At 42.0% G+C, this 23,034-nt stretch overlaps 1 long non-coding RNA gene across 9 annotated transcripts; it reads right to left on the bottom strand.

Annotated features, from left to right (window-relative positions):
* Positions 1-1,722: 1,722 nt before the first annotated feature.
* On the bottom strand, positions 1,723-20,947 carry LOC116183730 (uncharacterized). Of its 9 annotated transcripts, XR_014955665.1 has the most exons (6): positions 19,497-20,947; positions 19,198-19,249; positions 18,968-19,045; positions 13,563-13,607; positions 13,162-13,271; positions 11,875-12,583 (listed from the first exon to the last, which is right to left on the bottom strand). It is a non-coding gene; the product is annotated as an uncharacterized LOC116183730 (long non-coding RNA). The 9 variants fall into 9 exon arrangements; XR_014955669.1 differs by lacking the exons at positions 11,875-12,583; positions 13,162-13,271 and adding exons at positions 1,723-4,347; positions 8,860-10,754 and having other exon boundaries at positions 19,198-20,945; XR_014955668.1 differs by lacking the exons at positions 11,875-12,583; positions 13,162-13,271; positions 19,198-19,249 and adding exons at positions 1,723-4,347; positions 8,860-10,754 and having other exon boundaries at positions 19,497-20,944.
* Positions 20,948-23,034: the final 2,087 nt, after the last annotated feature.

Here is a 23,034-nt window from a genome sequence, read left to right as displayed (position 1 = left end):
TTTCTATACAGATCTGAGGAGATAATCAGGATTAAACAGATAAATGAAAACAACTGGCTTGGAGGGAATTGAAAAGACAACAAAACTTACAGCCAGACTCTTCATGGTAGACTTGTGATATTTCACTGCAATGTGTCTTTCTAGTTAGAAATTTCTTCCATTAAATCTGGAATATGCCTGCTGATTCAAGCAATACTTTTAACTAATGACTCTACTTCTACTGCCATAATATCCATCCCTTTACTTCACCTCTCCTCTTTATTTCAACACAAATAACCCAATATATGTCATTCTAAATGTTAGTTTGCATCTCAGCAAATGTCATTTCCAAGAAATATGACAATTCTGTATCTGTTGCAACCTGTACTCTAAAATCCAATAACTTTGTTCTATGAAAATAGATGTAGATAATGAAGATGGACATAATATCTGGTAATCTGCAGCACTCATAAATCTGACAACTCCACTTTTCAAATCCCTGTGCTGATTCATCCTGTGTCTGAAGACCAAGCAGGCAAATTGTTGTGTAAAAGTAAAATGCCTTCTTAACCCTCCTAAATACTGAATGGCTGTGGAATTGGATCTTTGGAATAACATTATAACTTCAGCTTTTATCCTGGACTTAATGATCATTTTTCTGCTTGGGTTCTAATGTTTTATGCTATCCTTTAGAAATATTGATGTCTAAAACAAAATCTGATCATTCTGAAATTACAAAAATTGCATATAAGGAATGTTTCTTTAATTCAAGATTCCATTCATATTAGTAGAGCATGCTCTCCTAAAAGTACAGATTGACTTTGGTTTCTAAATGTGAAGAGGGTAAGATGCTTTCTACTGGAATATATTAGGGTTCCTTGTAACAGGCCAGTATTTCCATTTACTTAACAGACTTTCATTGCCAAAAAAATGGCTTATTTTAGAAAGGCAGGATTTCCAAATAATTTATTACTCCTGAATTAGTCATTTTCTGTGTCCCACATTTACAGCTAAGCAAATGGAAAACTAACTGTAAACATGTTGCACTGATTTCTGACTATAATGATGTTCATAGCAATCCTGTGGCCAATAAACAATCCTACTGGCCATAATAAAATCTAGTCCAAGCTAGATTCTGAGCTCTGACAAACAATTACCAAAGCAGGACTAGAAGAAAAAAATGCATTCTTTTTCTGAAAGAGAGTGCTAACATTAAGCTTAGCTATAGCAAAACCAAAAAACCATAATAAATAGCTAATGAAGGAAAAGCATCAATGTGAACTGTGAAAGAATTCTACCCTAGCAAACTTCAATAACAGCATTTAGATATAGACACTGAGGTGACCATAACAGGGTGCACTGGAAACATCCCCACCTCCCTGTGAGGTCCAAACCTATCTTACAGTGAGGTACTTGGGTAGAGAGTTGTTGGCATAACTCACATCTACCCAAATTATTTGGTCTGAAGAATCTTTGGAAAAAATAACATATAAATATTAATTCAAATTTGAATATGAATATCAGTTTGAGTAGAATTATAACTGGTTATACTTTATTTGACTTTTTTTCTCATCTAAATATATCTTTCCATGAAGCCAAAATGTTCCATAAAAATGTATCAGATTTAATGATGTTTACAATGGGAATGTTCTAAATATCCTGGCTTGTCAATTTAGTAATTTCCTAATGAGAGAGTAAAACAAAGGATTGGAAATAGAAATACACAAACAAACAAAAAAAATATTTGGTTCCAAAATAGTTGTATGCAATTTTATTACATAAAAGTGTTCTAAAGAGTTTTATTTTCAGTGTGAAACAAAAAGACATCTCAAACCATACATATTTTTACAGATTGGGAAATAACACATTGCCTTTAGGTTTACTCAAGGTGTGACATTTTCTGTTTGCTTCCTGAAAACACTGCAATTGTTCTGTAATAAGGAATACTTACAAAAATATTTTTCAGCTTGAATTCATTTGTAGTTCTAAAAGCAAGTTTCGGTTGACTGTAACTTTTATATCTACAATTTTTTCATATATTATGATGACCTACATAAATCAGCTCTTCAGTGAAAAGAAGCAGTAATTACAAACATAGCAAACCAGTACCATATTTACAGATGACACTCCAGATTATATTCATTTGCTTTGTGAATAATGTCAGTTATTCTGAATGTATTTGTATGACATATCAGTTGTATTGCCTGCAAACATATTTTAACTTCAGAGTAAAATGTAAATTCTGAATTTTCTATTGCTGGATAAGAAGATGGGACTGAAAAGATCCATAAGGCTGCCCTATAGCCACAGTTTGTCATTAAATAGATGCAACACTTATACAAAATTGCCTTGGTCAACCCAAGATTCCTGAAATTCAGGAAATTGTGCTTGCTCTTCCTACCTCCAAGGAATCAAGTGTGAGTGGATGTATACTCTGTGTCCATGGTTCTTAAAAAACAAACAAAAAAACAAATAATCGCTTTCTCAATCATGGTATTAACTTAATTTGGGATTTAGTTAAAAGCTAGAATTAAGGTGTATCAGAGGATGAGAAAAAATTTCACAGGTTCTTGAAATTATAATTGCAATATATTGAATAAAACTGCCAGTTAATCCATAGAACATAGTAATATTATTCATTACAAAAGGAGATGAAAATAACCTCTCAGTGGTTCTTCTAATCAGATCTGGGGAAAATAATCTTCCAAGTTGAAATTTGGCAACTCGTTTTACCTCAAAGCCATGATCATGACATATTAACTTTGGAAAATTAACCGATACTCTGCTCAGATTTTCAGCTGAGGCAAGCTGGCATAATGTAGACCTATCTATTCTGAAAATAGGAGCACAAATTCACATAGGCTACTTAATGAATTAAAAAAATGTATATTACAAATTGTCAAAACTCACAACAAACAGGAGGGTCTATAGATTGAGGATTACTCGCTGAAGTGATTTACAAATAATTTTAAAGTGTAACAGTAGTAAAGAATTTTGTAGCCTGTTTGCAAACAATTGGAGAACAGAAAAAAAAACAAAATTTGACCAATTATTCATTCTGTGTCAATCAATTCACTTTAGCTGTCACTATACTAGAGACATTTTATATAAGCTTTTCAAACTGCACTGATAAAAGGCATGCACAGGGCAAAAGAATAATGGAAGGCTTTTTGTTTTCCCTATAATTTCTTTTTTTTTTTTTCCCTCTCACAATCATGTAGAAATCCTTTGGGTCGCCCACTTTGTTTACAAGGTGATATATGTCTCACCTATAAAATATCTGTGAAGCACAGTATCTGTTAAATTTTAGCCAAAAATCACTTCCTTTCAAAATTAAAATAGCTTATAAAAACAACAATTTGTGAAAGGACCTATAAGATTTTACTGCTGTTCTGTCACATACTTTAGAATTATTTTCTGAAAAAAAAACTCAGTATTTTCAAATAGTTTTTATCCAATTACAAATGGCTATGAAATCTAGGAATAAAACAGTATTGGTAATATTTATATTTCTACAGAAAGGAAAGATAATATCCAGGACTGGCTTTTAAAACTATTAATGAGCACTGGCAATGCGAAAAAGAGATGGATTAGGTAGATGTAATGAGATATGATTAAAGGGTGTAGGCACTGAAGGGTGTTGGAGAAATTCTTTTCAGAGGGAGTATAATTAGTGTCTGATAAAAGTACTTAGTAGATAAGATTTTTGAAGAAGAAAGGTTAAGATAAACACATACCATATGACAAACCTGTTTAATTTTTTTCCTTTCTTGCATAGTCAATAAACTGTTGAAGTTTTATACATAAATAACATTTGTTGAATACCTGATGAAACCCCACAAAACAACTAAAAGGGTTTTAATTGCAAAAGACAGAAAGCAAAGAAAATTTTCTATTACATTTCCTTTTTTGCTTTTCTCTTTTTATTTATACAACTTAGACAATAACATACAACCTTTTCCTGAAATTAAGCAAATAAATGGACTTCTTAAAAAGCAAGATTCTATAAGTTGCTTAGCAACTTTCAAATCACTTTTTATTAAATTGGAAGTTTCTTGTCTTAGTTTAATGTCTAAAAAATGCAGCAGCCTAAAGCAGACCATTCCAGCCACCTTTATACAAGTCCTGGAAAAATGCTTCTCTGTCCATTTAGCCAATACTATTGTGCACACTTGAAAATAACTCTTAGAATGAGATGCCAGTCCTTTGGTTTTCTACTTTTAGGTGTGAATCTTTAACCTACAACTGGAGTTTGGATTTCGAATGACAAATCTCAGTACAGTTAGAGCACTCATAGATTAATTGCAGATAAATATATTAGATACTTACAGATCCAGAAGAGAAGTTCACCAAGTGAAACATGAAAACCTAAAATAAAAACAAATGTCCTGCACATCTGGGGATTCCTCAATAAAGGAGAGCTACCATGTCATGATCTCTGGTCCCTATTTACAAGACCAGCAATGGTGAATTCCCCTTTGTTGCCTTGTTTTTAAGATGCACTATCTTTTCTACAGTAATTCATTGCAACAGAAAAGTGTTTAGTACTTTACAGACTCATAGAATAGTTTGGGTTTGAAGAGGTCCTAATCTCATTCAGTCTGAAGCCATTTCCCCTTGTCCTGTCACTACATGCTTGTATAAAACTCCCCCTCCAATTTTCTTGTAGGCTCCCTTCAGGTACTGGAAGGCTGCAATTCTGTCACCCTGAACCCTTCTCTTTTCCAGGCTGAATAAAACAAATTCTATCAGCCTTTCTTCATAGGAGAGGTGCTCCATCCCTCTAATCATCTTTATCATCTTGCTGGTGCTCCTGTGAACCTGCTCCTGAAGGCTGATGTCTTTCCTGGACTGGGGACCCCAGAGATGGATGTAGTACTCAAGGTGAGGTCTCACCAAAGCAGGGTAGAGGATCAGTATCACCTTCCTCAACCTTCTCATTCTGCTTTAGAAGATTTGAAATGGTTGGCTTTCTAGGCTGCAACCTTCTGCAGCATTCTGGATGTAAAGTATTTCAATTGTCCTTTCCTAATTATGCATTCATGAAGAAAAGCATTGGTTAAACTCAACATTGGAAACTCTAACCTGACACAGGCTTTTGAAATAACTCTGAAAGCTAATTCAGGCCCATGTTCCAAGAGAACTGTCCTCAACATGGCTGCTTCTTCACACTCAGTCCCAGAGCAGAGGAACTTCACTTTGCAATAGCAGTGCAGAAAAGCAAAACTGCAAGCCTGAGATCAGGCTGGGCATGGAGCCCACATGCTGATAGCACTGCCTTAACTTCAGTGTAGAAGAGTAAATCAGGATCTTCCTCATCCTCAAAAAAGTATATCTCTTAAAGTACTGCCACACATCAAGAGCAGATTTTCTTCCTCTTTTTGTGTGCTGGAGTGTCATATTTTCTTACATCAGACTTCCTGTCTGCATGCAGAAATCGTGTCTCTACATGGCATGGAGGGTGGTCCCACTTAGGGGAAAATACACAGTTATGCAGAACAGTCTCTAAATCATGGGCCAGGTTATTTAAGTGTACTTCTTAATCAGTACATAAACCAGTTCCCACTGGGCACATAATCTGCCCAGAGAATATCTGAAACTCCTATAAGGTGCTGAGTTCAAGCATCTTGCAAAAACTGCCCCAGAACACTTGCTGTTATCCATGAGCAAGTAACCAAAACAAATAATAGAGTTGGAGGAAAGTTCCCATCCCTAATAAATAAAATCCAAATACATACATCCAGATTGGTGGGTTATTTTCATGAAGATTGGTATGAGCAAAGGGAGCAATGCTTTTAATGATATTTCAATACTAGATCAACAAAAGAAAGAGAACAGATCTTTTTGTCTCATGACTTCAGTAATTTTTGCAGTTCATACCAGTTCATTACTAATTATTTAATTAATTGTGAGATTTTTAGCTCCTCTAAACTTCAAGCAGGTTTTCAATAGCAGTGAACGATTTCTAGGTGCCAGAAGGAAGTTTCAAAGTCACTCCTGATCAATAGACCTAAAGGAAGATTGAAAAACTCCTTTTCTTGGCAGTACTCTGTTATTTCTGAAGTGTAATGATAACACTGTAAATCAACATTGTTCAGCATCATCAACATTGGTTTTGATGCTTCTTTTTTGGCTCCAGCTCCATCAAAAAAACTGAAATATTTGATTTTTTAAATGAGCATACCAAGGTAGTATATAACTTGGCTTATGTTTTTGTGAAAGTATCAATTCTAAAAATTTACAGAAGAAAGATCTACAGAAGAAGTTAATCTATTTCCTTTCAATGAAAGGACATTGCTCAGATTGCATTAATCTCGAGGGAGGGGGTGAGTTGCAGACCTGGCATTGAATTATTAGATCCATGGGGCTTCCAACATTTATGTAAATAATCTCAAAAATATTTTCCACCTGTTTCCATCAATTAGGAGCATTTCAAGTACATTTAAACCTTTTTTTTTTTTTTTTTTGCAACTTTTCATTGTTTGTCTGTTTCTTCCAGTGATACTTCAGGGTCACCAGGCAAGGAGGCCAAGATTCGATGGATTCCAGCAGAACAGGAGTGTAAATGGAAGTGTCAGGAATTCTATTGTGTTGTAGGAAGAGAGAGATAGGGGTGGTTCTTCTAAGTGAATAAAAAGCTAGGTCTCACACATGCTTACTTGTACACACCTGCTTACACAAGTCCTGATACCCAAGATTCCTCCTGTAAACCAACAGCACTATTTCATAGTTTCAGTGGGGATCACGGTGGAATTTTGCAGAGAAAGTCTGGATCATCTTAGGATCCACGTGAAAACAAGGCAGCGAGCACTTTTCTGCTTTGCTTGAAGGGGCAAATGTCAAAAAACTCTTAGAGACATTAACAAAGATTGGTTCATGTGTTGCAAAACAGACTGATCAGACACCCAAAGACCTACACTACTTTCTCTTGTCACCTTTCTGGGTACTGCAAGCTGTGGTCTGTGCCATTTTTGAGGTAAGAACCATGTAGGCTGGAAATCAGTAGTGCCATTCTGGTCTGCAAAACACTTCTGCTTGCTTTCTTTCACTGCTGTTAGACTTTCTTTCTTCTTCCTTCTATTTTTTTTTCCCTTGATAAAGTCTTAATGTTGCTGTTGCTGATGCTGATGTTCTGCTTGAATCAGGAACCAAAAACATGTGACTTTACTAGCTCTCCCCTCTTTTTGCAGTTTCTGCACTGCTTAGAGTGATGGCACAGAGTCCAAAGTCACAACTCTGGGCTTTCCATAGATGGATCTTGAAGATGCAATGCAAACTCACCATGAAGAGAAAAAAAAAAAAAAGGATTTCGCCTGTAGTTACACTGAACTTTTCACTGAGTTCATTTGAGCTGACAGGAACAGGATGCTATGTTTGAGTGACAGCATTTACCCTAAATGGAAGTCAGTGTAGAGGAGAGGAGCAAGAGAAACATTATGAAAATCTTTACTAAAGATGAGAAAAGATATCCTGTTTGAAAAGAAGACTGTGGAATAAGCCCTGCTGGTCATAAATATTTTAGATGTTCCTGTTCCTGCAGAAAACTGAAACCTATAATTGATTCAATTTTTTAACCACAAAAATTAGAACTGATATTTTCTGCTGCTTGTGTGTGTGTGGTTTGATGTTCCCTACAATTGTACTTCACTGATTCATTATCTTCTTTAAATGTTAACATAAGAAGGCTCTGTTTTGCTGCATTCTCACTTGCTTTGGGATTTGTTTTGTGCTTGGTTTTTTCTTTGGGATTTAGGGGGTGGGTTTTGGGGTTTGGATTTTTTTCCAGTTACAATCAAATGGGAACTACTTCTAGGTGAAGTAGGGTTATCCTCCTCCCATCTCCCCAAAATAAAATGTTGCTCTTCAGAGTATCACTCTCCTTTAAGTCTGTGCAATCTCTTGAAGATTAGGGACAAGTATGCAGGAAGAAAGTTGTCAGGGTTTAGATCAAAGTTGGGGATTGGTGAGGGACAGGGGAGGGGGGAGAAAAATAAATCACTAAGCAGATCTCAGAGACTGCAAGGCCTCCAGTGCCTTCTCTTTTAGGGTAATGTGTACCTTTTTCCCACTACTTGCAAGGAGTTGAAATAACTATTTGAAAAATAAGGAAAATTGTTATTCCCATAAGGTCTAAGAAATATGAGCTGAAGCTTTAGGAAAATATTGGTCCTTTTTCACGTCTCAGACGATCAGAAAATTCTTTGCATTTTCTGTTTCAGAAAACCCTAAATATAATAGATAGTTCCTTTCAGAAATTGCCAGTAACACCCTACCCTATTCATCCCAGGTTTTCAGAGCTCACAGTAGTGGCTGGATAGATGAGGCCATCACGAGCCAGAGACATCATCAGCGCAGAACACTCTGCTATTTATTTAGACTCTGAAAAAGAGCCTTCTTGCTTATTTTCCTAAAATAATTAAAATGCATCACTTAAGTTCCGATTTGCTAAAAAAAAAAAAAAAAAAAAAAAAAAAAGGCGTGGGAGCATAAATGTTTTGGCTCTGAGATGACAGTAAATATATCTTCGCATCATGTTTTTATTTTACCGTTTCCAATGCATCCTTCCTAGCCCTAGCCCCTTCCCCTCCCCCACTAATTTCTGAAGTGTCTGAAAGAGCCCTGGAGCTCACAGCATTCTCTCTCTCCCCTCTTTACGGCGGGAGATCAGATGTATTACCTTCCCCTTTCGCACGGCCGGTGACGGGATGCAGGAACGGCTCCAGCCGGGTGCTGGGCCCCGCGGCCGGCGCACGGAGCGCGGCGAGGGGCCCCGCTGAGCCGGGCGAGCCCGGGCGGGGCAGCGGCGCCCGGCCCCGCTGCCGGCCGGAGCTCGGGGCCGCCCGCGGCAGCGGAGCCCGCCGAGCCCGAGATCGGGCTTACCCTGTCTGTGCGGCCCTCGGTACGGCTCGGGGCTCTGCTGCTGCTTTGTTGATGTGTTTTTTAACCCGCAAAACAGGTCGGGGGGGCGTTGCTCCGAATTCTTCCACTGCTGACTGGCTACCTCGGGAAAGGAGTTTCTTGAATTAAACTACGGGGAAATATAAATATATGTTTATTTCAATCTTCATTCGCCTCGATAGCTGAGAAATGTCTGTTATTTACACGTTGTGCAGGGAAGCCAGCTCGATATTTATTTAAAAAGGGTAACTCCAGCACTGCTGGTGATGTTCATTTGCAATTCCTACACACTGGCTATTATGTGCAGGGAACTAATCCTGCCTTGCCTTGAAAACAGAGCTTTCACTTAGCTCACTCCTCAGATTCCCTTTAAATGAGAGCCCTTGTTTTGCTGGGATTTTATTATTTTTAATAATTTTCCTAATGCGTGGTAGTGCTTTCTTTTTTCTTCTCTTTTTTTTTTTTTTCTTTTTTTTTTTTTCTTTTTTTTTTTTTTTTCTTTTGGCTTTTTCTGTCATGAGCCTTTGGGGTCCTCTCGTGCCCTCGTCGCTGTTGTGAGACGGGAAAGTTGGGAGCACCTATGATTCCGTCCTCCTCCCTGTTACAGCTGTCGGCAGTGAACCCCAACCCATAGGCGCTGCATAATGGCCAACCCTCTCACACCCTGGATCAGTGTCCAGCCAGGGAGCACCGCCGAGGTTTAATTGCATCCATCTGCTGGCATTCACTGAAAGGGCGAGCGATACGGGCCATGCTACCCACCAGGGAATCCGTGCCTGGAAGAGCTGTGTCTCCTCGCAGGCAGGCACCAAGTCCGGCACAAATCAGGCAGGGCTGTCTCCGGCCGCTAAACTCAACGTCCTGAGATCCTGAACCCACTGACACGAAGAAAGAGCTTGCCTCTGCGACCCCCTGCAAGCCAAGACTGGCCCCTCCGAGGAAAGAAAACCCGGAGGTCAGTGTAACAGACCCCGGCCCACCCAGCCACATTTTCCCAGAGCACCAAGGGCGCCCGAAGGTAGGGAGTGACCCAGAAGTCCCGAACCGGGCCAGATCTCCTTTAGACCGGGCCTGAGGGGCCGGAGCGTCTGATGGCCGCTAGCAGGACGCGTTTAAAGCGTTTATTGGCATTACGGCAGTACAGTGCACGGTCAAAAACAATTCAAGAAGGTACAGGCTTGTCCACGGCAGCCCTTCCCGCCTAACCTGAGGAAGAAGCTCCAGTTCTGCACGAAATTACTCCAGGAATAAAACAATGTTTGCAATTTTAGTAGGATTTTAGTTTATGTATTAATGTCTCTCCGACTTCACAACTGCTTTTCCCATCCTATCCCCTGCCCCGGGGCAGAACTTGTTCTCTACGATGAGTCGGAGATTATTAAGAGCCTGACTAAACCTCGTACACCTGCCTGGAAGACTTTGGGATAGATTATGTTATAAAGTACTGTCCCTCGGGTCGGCCAGGATCCACATTTCACAGCCGCATCTCGGAGCGCTCCGATGGCCCCTCTGCCTCCCGTCAGGGCTCTAGCCCATTTGACAAACGCAGCTTCTCCTTCTCCCGGGGAGACGATGAACTCACGCTAACATTACAGCCACTGATTTCTCCGATCTCCCATTCCTCACTGACCCCCTCTCGAGGATTCCCCTCCCCCACCTCACCTTCATCTCCCTCCCCTGCCACCCCCCCGCCCCCTCCCCACTTTTCTTTATGATTCTAGCGAACAAAAACCGGCATTTGATAACAGCACACTGTCCTGGGCTGCTTGTGCATCATGACTTCGCAGACCTCATTCATCACGGATCCTTCTCCCGGACAGTTCCCACTTTGGCTGTCAGGCTTTTCTCGTCACGTCACCTTCTTCCTCCACAGATACCTAATCAGGGAGAGAGCACATCCCAGGCACATCCAAGGCAGAAAAGTCCGCCCACCCCCACCTTCCCGTGCTCCCTGCGACCGCCCTTCAAGCCCCATGGCTTCGGTTTCCCAGGGCTCAAGAAATACAGGAATAGAGAAAAGGGCTCAGCTCTGCAGGACCTGGTGCTAACACGGTTTCTCCGGGTCCCAAACTAAGGGCACTGATTCAGTGACGAATTTCCCCAAGCATGACGCAACAGCACCAAAAAACTTTCTGACCGGATTGTTCACATCAATTCCTGCCAAAACACTTGTCTGGAGGTAGGTTAGGAAATGCTGAAGGTCTGGTTAGCAGAGAGTGCAAAAAGCAGACATCAAGGAGAGTTTTCCAAGAGCTTCTAATAAAGTCCCACTAAATCATTATTTTTCTCAGAAAAAAGGTAATGGTATGAGGGCACCTATTTAACCCTTTTATTTTTTTTTTTTTTTAAGGCATGAAAGAAGGTACAATCTTTAAGAGTTTTCTCTTGACTTACGTGATGACTCACCACACGGTTAGTAGCTTTTCAACTATCGGCTACCACAAGATGTGCATGAAAGCATTAAAAAAACCCAAAACAAACAAAAAAACCAAACCAAACAAAACCCAAAAAACCAACAACAACAAAAAGAAACACCAAAGCAAAACCAACTAAACAAAAAGGAACTGCGGGCCCAAACTCCCGTGAGTCATCATGTTTAATAACTAACTAGCTTCAACTCTGCATCTCTATGTGCGTTTGTATTTTCATTGTCAAAGAATAAGCGTGTATGTTCTTCACATGTTAGATTTGCAATTTCGTGTTCATTTCGACATTCCCTAACGACCCATCCCACAGAGGTGTCTAAAAGCACCTACAGATTATCTCTCATCTCTCTACTACTCTAATGTGACACACCTACTTACATTTTAGGGGTAAATAATTTGAGACAGATTTACAGTTCAACCCTCTCAGCAGACAGGAGGAGAGGTCTGCGTGGAATATAAATTCAAGAAAGTAATTCTTTCTCAAACAAATAATCTGTTCCCTTTCAAATATAATTAATGTTTTGATAGAGCATTTCTTGTGAGAGAGAGATACAAAAACAGAGGCAACCTCTTGGATCTCTGTTTGTATATTTTCAACAGGAATTTACAGTACCTATCTTGTGAATGTGACAGATAGAGTGTTTTGAACATTTAGAATTTTATTTATTAGCAGAACTACAGCAAGAAACTGGTAGGTCCTTACTATCCACCATGCCCATTTAATGTACGGCTTTGTTGCAGAGGAAATTGCAGTGGCAGGAGGAGGGCATTAGTCTTTCAGGGGGATGAGAAATGTTCCCTGGTTCTCAGGGTGCAGACTTCTGTGCTGTTGTGCTCCGGAGGCATATGTCCTTGTGCTTTGTCTTTCGTTCTCCTCTCTCTTTCCTCCGTGAGAATGAACCTATGTCCCTTTTCTTCTCACGTAAGGAGTTAAGGAAAACGGTAGGGACATTTTGGTTTTGAGTCTCCAGCGTTCACACTGGTCCGGGAAATGATGTGTTTCAAGTCATATAATCTGAACAAAGCCATGTTTGAAATTGCCCAGAACATTCATCAGATGCTTGTTAAATATGACTGTATGGTTCATTAGTTATAGATCTGCTACCTAATTCAGCGGGGCTGAATTGTCTTTTTTCCCCTTCTTCCTCTCTCTCCCTCTCTTTACTTCTTTCTCTCTTTGCTTTCTATCGCTGGTTTCAGAGGAAGGTATGCAAAGACGATTCTGCCACACTTGGGTACACGAAATTCACTGATATCTGTTCTCAATGCCTACATCGTTTCTAAAGCACAAAACAAAACTGACTTTGTGAGGGGAAAAAAAAAAAAACAACCAACAACCAAAAAAATCAAAACAAAACAAAAAACCCACCCAAAAAAATCAAAACCAAAACAAAACCCAAACACCCAACCACAAACCAAACCCAAAAACTATCTTTTAACTCAAAATGCTATGAACGTTGGAAATGAGTTTAAGACCAATGCCATATGGACACTACTATCTAATTCATGAATGGCCAGATTCGACTTCCACAAGTATCAAAAGTAAATTCACATTCATGCCACTGCATTGGGTCCCCAATATGTCTATAGCCTAATAATACAGCTTATCATATCGTTCATTTTTCAATGTCATATTATTTGTGAAAAAATCGAGTATTAATTGAAAGAGCAGAGAAACTTTAAAAAGCGTTGGTTTCCAGCTGGGGTTGCCTTGCCTCATCTCACTTTGCTCAAGCCGCTACTTTCAAAGAAAGGGAGGACACATCTGAAAATGACTCTTCATAGAAAGTGCCAGACCTGCAGTCGGTCTGAAAGTCTTTATCAACAATAAACATTAGGAATATGCGTCATTACTAACCTTGAAAAAATAATCACTGGGCTTAGAAGAGTGGTATTTGCTTTTACAAAATAGTGCAAGGAAGGCCCTCTAGTTGTACAGGAAACACACATGGCTATTCCAATGCCAGGCTTAAAAATAATTTAAAAAAATAAATAAATAAAAAAAAGAAAGAAGAATCAAAAAACACATCAATTAAAAAAAAATTATAACCTCTAGATAGATTATTACAGACCCATAGAGTATTATCTCCCTACATATGGGCAGTATAACTTGGATTTTAAGTAAACAATGTTGTAATGCCCTTTTAATTTTATCGTATATATTGTCTGGATTTACATTTTCTAGAAAGTCCTAAAATGTCTTGTAAACACCTGAACGCTGTGACAGAGATAACCTTAGTTCAATACAAAGTTACCAACCTCAGTCATTGAGATCCAATTAATTCGATGTTTGCCTCCAGTGATCTGTGAAAAAAAAAAAAAAAAAAAAACATACGGAGAGGGAGGCGACGGACACACAAAAAAGGAAAATATTTACCGCATTGATCTGATAATATATAGGAAAATGTCAAATACACACTTTTTAACTATCGTCTTTAAAAATAACAAAAAGTTATAAAAATAGCTTCGGTACCTCTAATATGCAACTGGTCTTTTTTCGCCAAAGGCTAACATTAGGGACTATCGCACTTACGTTCAGAAAATATTGTTATTTTTCTTAATGGGGAAAATTGGACTCCCGCGACTTAGATCTGTGGTTTTTAGAACTGGGATGGAAATTGGACTGACACCACTTTGCACTTTAACAATCGGATTTCGTCAGGGTACAAGTTGTTTGTTTAACCCGACAGCTCCGTGCACCCCGTCGCACGCTTTTACACACTCATTAAAACGATTATTCACGACCTGTCGAGTGTTTTCTCGTTCATTCACAGGAAAGACTTAGCGCTCTAAGATTCAAGAGCATACGGTCAGCTATACCACTGGCCGAGGGGAGAGATTACTTATCTCTGTGATCATCTGATGCGAGGCTGTCTTATCGCTACAGGTTGTAAAGCAGCAGTTCCTGGAGGTAAAAGAAAGAGGAAAAATCCTCCCCCACCCCGCCCCGCGCCAGCGAAACTTGCCGAAAGCAAAAGACGAGGAACACAAGAGAAGAAGGGCTCAACACTCGCTCAGCGCCGCGCGGGTCCCGTTCCCGTTGCCCAGCCCGCGGCTCGGGCTCCCGCCGCGCCGCTCCCCGGGCAAGCGGCGGCCGGGGCGGCGGGGGCTGCGCCCCGCGGGGCAGCGCGGGGCTGCGGAGGCGGCCTTCCCCCCTGCACCTGGCTCTCACACCGGCCCCCGCCTGCCGGGCCTGGTCCCGAGCTCGCTGCCCGCCGCCGAGGTGCCCGTGTCGGTACAGCCGGAGCGGCGTGGGGACGGTATTGATAAAGCAGAGCCCTACCCTGAACGGCTGCGAAAGAAAATGCGGGTGTCGGCTGGAAAAGCGTGTTTAAAAAATAGATCAAAATGTCAGCCTTCTGGGGTCCTGAGAGGGAATGGCTGGAAAATAGACCGTTTAGCAGAGAGGCTGGGGCGATTCCTTTTGGACCGATTAAATCATTAAGCCAAAAAAGCAACACAAAATACCGCCTGCTTTGAGCGCTCTGATATTTGGATTCCGACCCCTCTGTTTTGTTTGGTTTGGTTTGGTAGGCTTTTTCCTTTTAATATATCGATTTCTGATTTCGATATTCAGATTACCTTCCATCTATGAGGAAACCCCAGGGGCCACTCTGTTGCTGGAAAGGTGTTTTACACTTACAAAGGAACCTAAGGGCCTGGAAGGCGAAGCACACATCAACCCCTGTTCAGCCTCTGCGGATCCAGAAACTCATTTTTCATTTGGAAAATATCTAAACAGAATGCCCCTTTATTTAAATGAACCGACCCCGAATGCAACAAGGGATTTTAATCTGAAACGGTTTCCTAATTGCTCGAAAGGCAAGCACGTATAAGTAATTTGTTAAACTTATTGGATTGCAATAATCCACTATCAGGTTAGCTAAGAATGGATCTGTCAAGTGTGTTTCCCAGTCTAAGCTCTTTCTTTCAAACCAATCTGGTATAATAATTAGCAGACAAAGAGCCCGAAATATGTAAGCAAATATCTAAAGATCTGCATAAATAAACATACTAATCAATAGCAAGCTACTCAACACTTGTCTTATTGATGAAGAGACAATCGATTTTGCTGTTCCAACCCGCAATCAGAGATCTGTATTTAATTATTAGTACTTTTACCTCCACTGATTTAGTAATAAAAATAGAGGTAATAAGTCCTACCCTTCCATCTAAATACAAATGATAGTGATGACATAACTAAAGGCAAGTTATGCTTCCCAGCAAAACAAACAACTTTGCTCAAACAGAATAAACAAGCAAGCAAGAAAAGAGCTGCCTTTTCTGATGAATGCTAGCTGACACCTTCACAGTCAGAAAAGATCGGGCAAATATATACATGCATATACGCACACGTGTATACACGTGTATATGTATAGATATTGAAAGATAAATATAGAGGGAAAAGTTCATTGATTAAACAACAACGCCATTTTTATTTGCAGAATTCTCATATGTTTTCTTATAAACCCATAAGAGTATGTGTATACTATATGCTAATAAAAATACACCTTGCAATTTGTACCACCGTGGTACAAAATCTAGACTGCATTTAAAGCCCTCTAGGCCCACTCGCCATCAGAAGTCAGTTCAGAAATCTAAAAGGAGATTTACTTATCACCAGCGTGTTATGAAGTAACCTGTGAGCCACAGCATTAAATATATAAATGATTATGTGATATGCTCAACCATAGACCTCTCTAATTATCTGTCCTAGCTCTGTTTTGTTCGGGGTCTAGTGAAACTAGTGAAAACTCTAATCGGTGCCATTCATCCCCATTAGAAAATATATTAGTGTGTCGATGAAATTGTGTTTGGGCATGCAAGCACCACAGAAAGATATGAAATGCAACTTATAGTATAACATCGCCAAGATTTTTTACTCAAAAGAATAGTTTGGTAACGAGTGAATGTTACCCTTCCTTAATTTATTAAAGGATTGCATCCTTTTGGGACACACCACACTTCACAATGAGCAATGAGATTCTGCTTTTTTTTTTTTTTTTTTTTTTTTTTTTTTTATGATAATACGTTTTCTCGTTCTCTCTCTCTCTTTTTTTTTTTTTTTTATTTTTTCTTTTTTCTCCCCCGGTTGTGTTCTGAGGCTGAGAAAAGGTTAATCTTTTTTACTCTATAGCCAGGCTTAGGCCAGATTTTTTGGCAGGTATGTGTCTCCTCTTGGATATAACTAACTTAGTAGTCTAGCTAATATTAAATACTTGAGATGAGGAAATTTCTGAGTAAAAGCAGGCAAGGTGGGGGTGTGGGGTCGAGAGGCGACGGACGGAGAGTGGCTCTCCTCCTTCCACTAGTGAACAGTGCAGGGCAGACACTTAGCCTGGAGGGCCTCCAAGTCAATGGGGATCTCGGCGAGGTCTCCCCCGCGGGCCGGCCGCTGCAAACCCGGCTCCTCCGCCACCGTCAAGGGAGAGCCGCCGCGAGCGCCCCGAAGGGAAAGAGCTCTTTTCACCTATTTCTGCTTTCCCGTAAAAGGTGCTCCTGCGAAACCAATTGTAAAGAGCTCTGAATTCCCCACCGCGGGGAAAAAAAAAATCAACCCAAGAGAGCCCAGGATTCCTGCCGCCTTTGTAGTTCGAAATTCAGGCTCCCTGGTCAGGCGGCTCCGGGCGAGGAGAGGTTTCACCTCTCGGGCTTAGGTTAAGCAGTTCTTTGCAGCTAGCTTTACAGGGATGCTTTACTCACCTTAGGGTAGGGTGACAATGGCAGGCTTTTCTCAGACCCCCTTTCGTTTAGTCTTTCCTCTCAAATCACGGATAACCCCAAATACACTTGGAGGACTCCCTAGAGATAATTCTTTGAAATGGACTTTGCATTCATTTCCCCGACTGAGAGCAGCAAATCCGCTCGCTTTGAGTCTAATTCGCTAGCCTGATACTGTATTCTGTTACATGGTATTGAAGTGGGGGAGGAGGGGAGGTTGCTGGTAGTTGCTTTGGTTATTTGTTTATTTTGGCAGCTTAATTAATTTTTTTAATTTTTGTTTTTCAAGTTTTCCCTGGTTTGTTTTGCTCCAGTGAAGCGAGAGGTGGGTTTAACAATCCAATTCCTCGATCGAAGCATCCCGGACTAGTTCTTGGGAAGAAGTCTTTAAACGCCTTTCCCTAGGGCAACATCTGTCTCTTGGTAGCTAGAGAACGCAACGCCAAGTCCGCGTGGAGAAGGACACCTCAGATCTTTCCTCCTTTCTGAGGGGAGGGAGGCGGCACGGACTCAGGCCCCGCGAGTGCACACACCGCCTGCAAGCCGCCGTTTGAGCGCCGGGCGGGGTCGCCGGGCCGCGGGAGAGGCCCCGAGCGGACGCCGCGGTTCGCGGGGCGCAGCGCGGCCGGTGCCGCGGCCCGGCGGGGCGGCTCTCCCGCGGGCCAAGAGCGCCCCCAGCCCGCCGGAGGCGCAGCGCCGCCGCCGCCGCCGCGCCGGGCCGCGCCCCGCGGACACGCGTGTGCGGGCACGGCGGCTCGATCGCACCGGGAAGGCGCGGGGGCTGGCGGCGCCGGTCCCTGCCGTCCCGGGGATACGCGAGTGCGGATGCCGCCCTTCGCAGCGCAGGGCGTGGGCGGCTCCACCGGTGCCCCGCGGCACCCACGGGGCCATCCCCGGACGGGTTTGCACCGCGCACACAACACGCCGGCGGAGATGTCACAAGTCACCGCTGGCGTGTGCTGTGCGTGTGCGAGCGCTCGTCTCCCTGCACCTGCGTCGGTTTCTGCGATGCGAGAGACAGGCGCTCGGTACCGCTGCCCCTGCGCTGAGGCGTCCCAAGCACAGCGTCGCGGGAAACTCAACTTGCTGTATATTAAAAAATTAATTATTTTTGTAAGGTCAAAAATGGCAGGAGCAAAGGGGTCAAAGTCATCTGCAGGGTGGGACACCGGCCGTGGCTCTTCCCCTCCACCACATCAGGACAGCAAAAGAAGAACAAGTCGGTCCACGGAGGGCCCCATCCCGGGTCCTGCCCACGCAGCAGCGCGCCTGCCCCCACCCGCAAGGATGAGCGCAACGAGCACATCACTTTTATCAGTCGTTTAAACTTCTGCCCCTATTCCGAGATTTCAGCAAGTAAATCTCAACGTATACAAAACTCAGTCATGGAATTTGGAGAATGGGAAGACAAAGGGAGAGTGCCTGCAGCTCTCTCATGGACGTGAACGTTGCCCGTGATCCCTTTTAAGGGCGCATTTTCTCCACTGGAGCACTCAAAGCAAAACCCAGCTCAGTACGGCCGTTTGCAAGGTCTCTTTCCTAGATCTCCCAAAATTTTTGGCATTTAGTCTCTTTCCTGGAAATTTAGAGATATTAGCACACTTTACACAACCCCAAAAGGTGCGATAAGCCTGTAGCTTTTCTCAAATGACAAGCTCAGAATTTTTAGAAATAATTAATTACAGAGTCCGCCTATACTCGTCATGCTAAAATCGTCTTTCATATAGCAGAGATGGATAAAGGACCAAATTTCCTCCGACATGAGTGGTGGAGGGGACTTTTGCCTAGCCTCCGTAATATTTCTGTGCTGTGACCAAAAAGGCAGAGCATGCTCAGGGATCTGCGGGAATGGCGCTCTCTCCCATTCTGGAACCAAAGGACAAAAATCGCGCGTGAAGTTACTTGATTCCTGGGTGTAAAAGATGAGTAAAATCCGCACTCACCCGGTGCCGTCGGAAGACTCCTATCCCCAGGTGCCATCGTGCGCCTTTCTTGCAGGTAGAGGCAGTTTCTCCTGGCATCTTAAAAAAGGCAAACACAACATTGCACCCGTGTGACTTTCTTTGACATTGGTGGCAAACAAGCAAACAAAGAGCACGTTAACAAAACAAGCTAAAATATCTACAGATTAACCACAAGAACTGCTAAATCGGCGAAGAAACTTCCAACTTACCGATTGAAACGAAAGAGCCCGAGGGGGAGGGGGAAGGCCGGGGGAGGAAACACTTTGAGGAAGAGACCGAAAAGAAAAAAAAAGAAGAGAGAGAGCGAAAATCCTGACATTAGGCACACGCAGTTTTTGGTGTAACCGGTGCTTTGAAACTGTGCTTCGGTTGCACGGGCGACCTGCTTATCGGGGGCCACGGGGAAACTGTACGTTTAGACAGAAGTCTGTCATCTCTATTCATTCGTATCACATGGATCTGCCTGTGGGGATAAGAGGTAGGGAAGATTTTCTTGAAGTGCACCTACCCTTCTGGCGGGAAGGATTTCTGGGCAGGTTTCTTCTGGAGGGTCCCATCTCTCTGGAGTAGCTGAAGTGGAGTTGAGGGCAGGTTCTCCGGTGAGGTAGGAATGTGCAGGAACTCCGCCCTCTGGGCACAGTCACACAAACCCAGCACAACAGATACAGCCAGCCCTAAAACCTCTATTGATCTTCACCTTCACCTCTTCCTAACCCATTTGCCCACCAGTTTCTGACCCATTTACCCGGGCACCTTCACCACGGGGCGGAAAGGGGTTGGGGGTTTGGGTGGGGGGGGGGGGGGCGGTATTAAAAACAAGAACACTTCAGTGCACAGAAAAGCAGAGAAGCTACTACAGACACTAATGCAATGGATATACACCTCTGCAGTCTGTGTGTGTCTATATGTGTGTATACATATTTATTGCCAATCGCTGATTTTGTAGTAGCGTAAGATGTATGCGCATATACTTTCTCGGGCTGGTGTATTATTCGCGATCACACAATTAAGAGCAATAGCGGTGATTATCTACAGGCAGACTTTTTTGCTTGTTTGTTTGTTTATCTATCTCCCATCCTAAGGGAAAATATAACAATTAAAGAATAAAGTCGCTAATAAAAGAAGTCTTGCTCAGTGTTCTTTCTTAAGCAAAACTCTGATGTAGCTCAGTCAAAACGTAACCGGAGTTCAGTGGGAGTTTTGCTTGAGTGAATACTGAATACATGGTGATTGAGACCTCATATTAACACAAGTGGTGAGGGGGTGTGTACCTGAATCATAATTTCTGACATAAATCTTAATAATCATCAGAAGAAGTTATAAAGAGCAAAATGACGTCCCGGTTAAACTATTTTTTTCAAGTATCAGATTTTTAAAAATGTCATTCCCCCAAGCAGAAGTTTTGTGCTATTTAAGCCAAATTACATTTTTGTTCACTTTCTTTTAAACCCTTTCTTAAGGATACATTCCACATAAGGGATGATATTTTACTGTAACAAAAGGAAGATATCTAAAACATGACAAAAATTTGTTGGCCAAATATCGCGTTGAAAATTCGAGTTACTGTTTATTATGCTTCAAACATGTTTGCAAAGGCAGTCTTAAAGTCATAATTGGATGTTTCTTGATGAGCAGATTTCTTCTCCTACGATCTACGCGAGCAAAGTTAATCACCTCAAACATCAACTAAGAATATAACAATAGCTCCTTAATTCCATAAAGACCGCCCGTCCCCCATAAACACTCTAAATTAGGAAATGCTAAAGAAACGATGCTAAGACACTGCATCATCCTAGAAATGTACATGTTTTAAAAAATCCTAAAAGCTTAGCTTGAGGATTTGACACATAAATCATTGCGGAAAAAAGTATCAGATAACAGAAATGCTGTATGCTAAACCACCCCCCTAAAAATAACCCAATCAAACCACAAAAAACCCATCACCACCAAACACACACCCCCCCCCCCACCCCCACCCCCCACCCCCCAACAATAAAGCAACAACAAAAAGAAAAACAAACAAGCCACTACCTCAAATTCAGTGCCGAACGAGCCTGGGCAACGAACAGCCTCAGCGAACAAAAGGGTTTCTCTGTCTGAGGAGCAGGCAGAGGTAAAGAAATATCTGGGGCCTTAGAAGTCCTGACACAATCCAGGACAAGTTTAGCGATTTCCTGGTGTTATTTTATTTTTGTTTTGGATTGTACTTATTTTTCTTCCTTTACAAAAATAGTCTGATTCCTGGTAACGTGCATGGAAACATGAATAAATTACCATCTCAGCAATCACCCCTGCGCCCGGTGTAAGAGAAAGAGTGAAAAGTCTGTGGCACCTGAACTCCTTAGGCAATACTTTGCAACACCGAGCCTAAAGGAGAGCTCTGGGAGCGAGTGCTGGCTTAAACTAAGTCTAGAGAGACATACATCAAGGCTACCCTTTCCAGGAATTATTGTGCATCATGCTTATCTAATTAATGCTTATTAGCCAACCTCAAACTCTGACATGGTGAGATTGTGCTTTCCTCCAGCCTGATCTGTCTCTTTCCTCCCTTCAGTACACTGACAGCAGATTTATTTTTTACATTGCAAACAAAATAATATTTTACGTATGTGCCATTGGATTTCCTACAGCATACAATCAGATGCAAGTGGTAAATAATAAATCATTTTCTTTGTCAGCTGCAGCAGATGCTGCTCTTTTAAGTTGTTTAGGCATTAGTACACAGAATGAGGAATCTAGGCTTCAAGTATTTAAATCACACCTATTGTATTTTATTATTTCCTATAGTTTTGTTGAAAAAGAGTTTTTGATTTTTTTTTTTTTTTGCATCACTTGTTTTAATGACAATAGAGTCAAGAAAATGGGGGAGGGTAGGAGCTTCCAAGTGGTGGTATCATCTCTCCATCCCCAAACAAAGCAATCGTTTTCTCATAGTGATGATTAATTTTGAATTGCAGGAGTGAGAGTGAAAGCTAAGAATATCAGAGAGTTCTCTCCTTCTCCCCCACACAGTGCAAAGCAGGGTGTCCCATCTCTCATCCATAACCTTTCACTTCTCTCTCTTTCCTGTAGATCTGTTTGCATCTGTTTATATATTACTTATTTTCCGGAGATACCCTCTTCCTCCCCTTATTCTTTCAGCACGACAAATACACGTTTGCGAGAATTCAGATTTTCTACTGCTTCATTATTCACCCCCTGGCATTTTTTTTCCTTTTTCTTCCTCTTTTCTGTCTTTCCAAGATAAGCTCTTTAAAGCGTTTGCGATAACATCTCCGACCTAGAGATTATTTTTCATTCGGCCTATTGTGAGCAGTCGCCGTTTTATTGCACTGCTGCAGAGCTCAGTTTGGGCTACAAACGTAACAAATGAACAACTTGTCCTCTGCGGACTCACCGCGGGATCCAATTAGTTCCTAAACCTTTTGCACAAGTTTTCTAATTATTTTCAAGAGTTGTGGCCTTTACAGGCTTCCCTAAACTCATCAAGACACCAATTCTTTCGAGGATTAAATGCGTCTTAAAATTACTAGCAGCGTTGCCCCCTCGAAACTAAGAGATTGATTCTCCGGGCAACGCAGCTTTCTTAGGGACGCCCGCGTGAATTACTGGGCTTCAGCGGGCACTGAGAGAAAAAGAGACGAGTTTTCAAAACTTTACATGTAAGTGCATCCACACAGGTTTGATTTGTTGATTTATTTTTGTTTGTTTGTTTGGTTGGTTGGTGGTTTTTACCCCCTAAAACGTTTAAACATCGGTATGCAAGGCGGGGTGTCACGTGAGGCCCCGGCGCCCTGCCTCCCTGCCGTGGACTGCGCCTTCACCTCGCCCTGCTCGGCTCCTGCCCCCCCGCCCGGCCGGAGGGGCACAGCGGAGAGCCGGCTGCCAAAAAATACCGCTACTTGCACCATTCCTAAAGCCAAAGTGTCCGCAGCGCGGAAAGTACATAAATACATACAGCCTAGACACTTCCGGAAGAGCCCTCCTTTAAGACAAGGGTTATATTTTATACACACACATATCATAGCTGGTTAAATTTGGTCGAA

This window comes from Lonchura striata, chromosome 5, assembly GCF_050655825.1.
Source record: "Lonchura striata isolate lonStrDom1 chromosome 5, ASM5065582v1, whole genome shotgun sequence".
NCBI classification, from domain to species: Eukaryota; Metazoa; Chordata; class Aves; order Passeriformes; family Estrildidae; genus Lonchura; species Lonchura striata.
The sequence above is the reverse complement of the archived record's forward strand: the minus strand, read 5'-3'. Positions and strand labels throughout refer to the sequence as shown.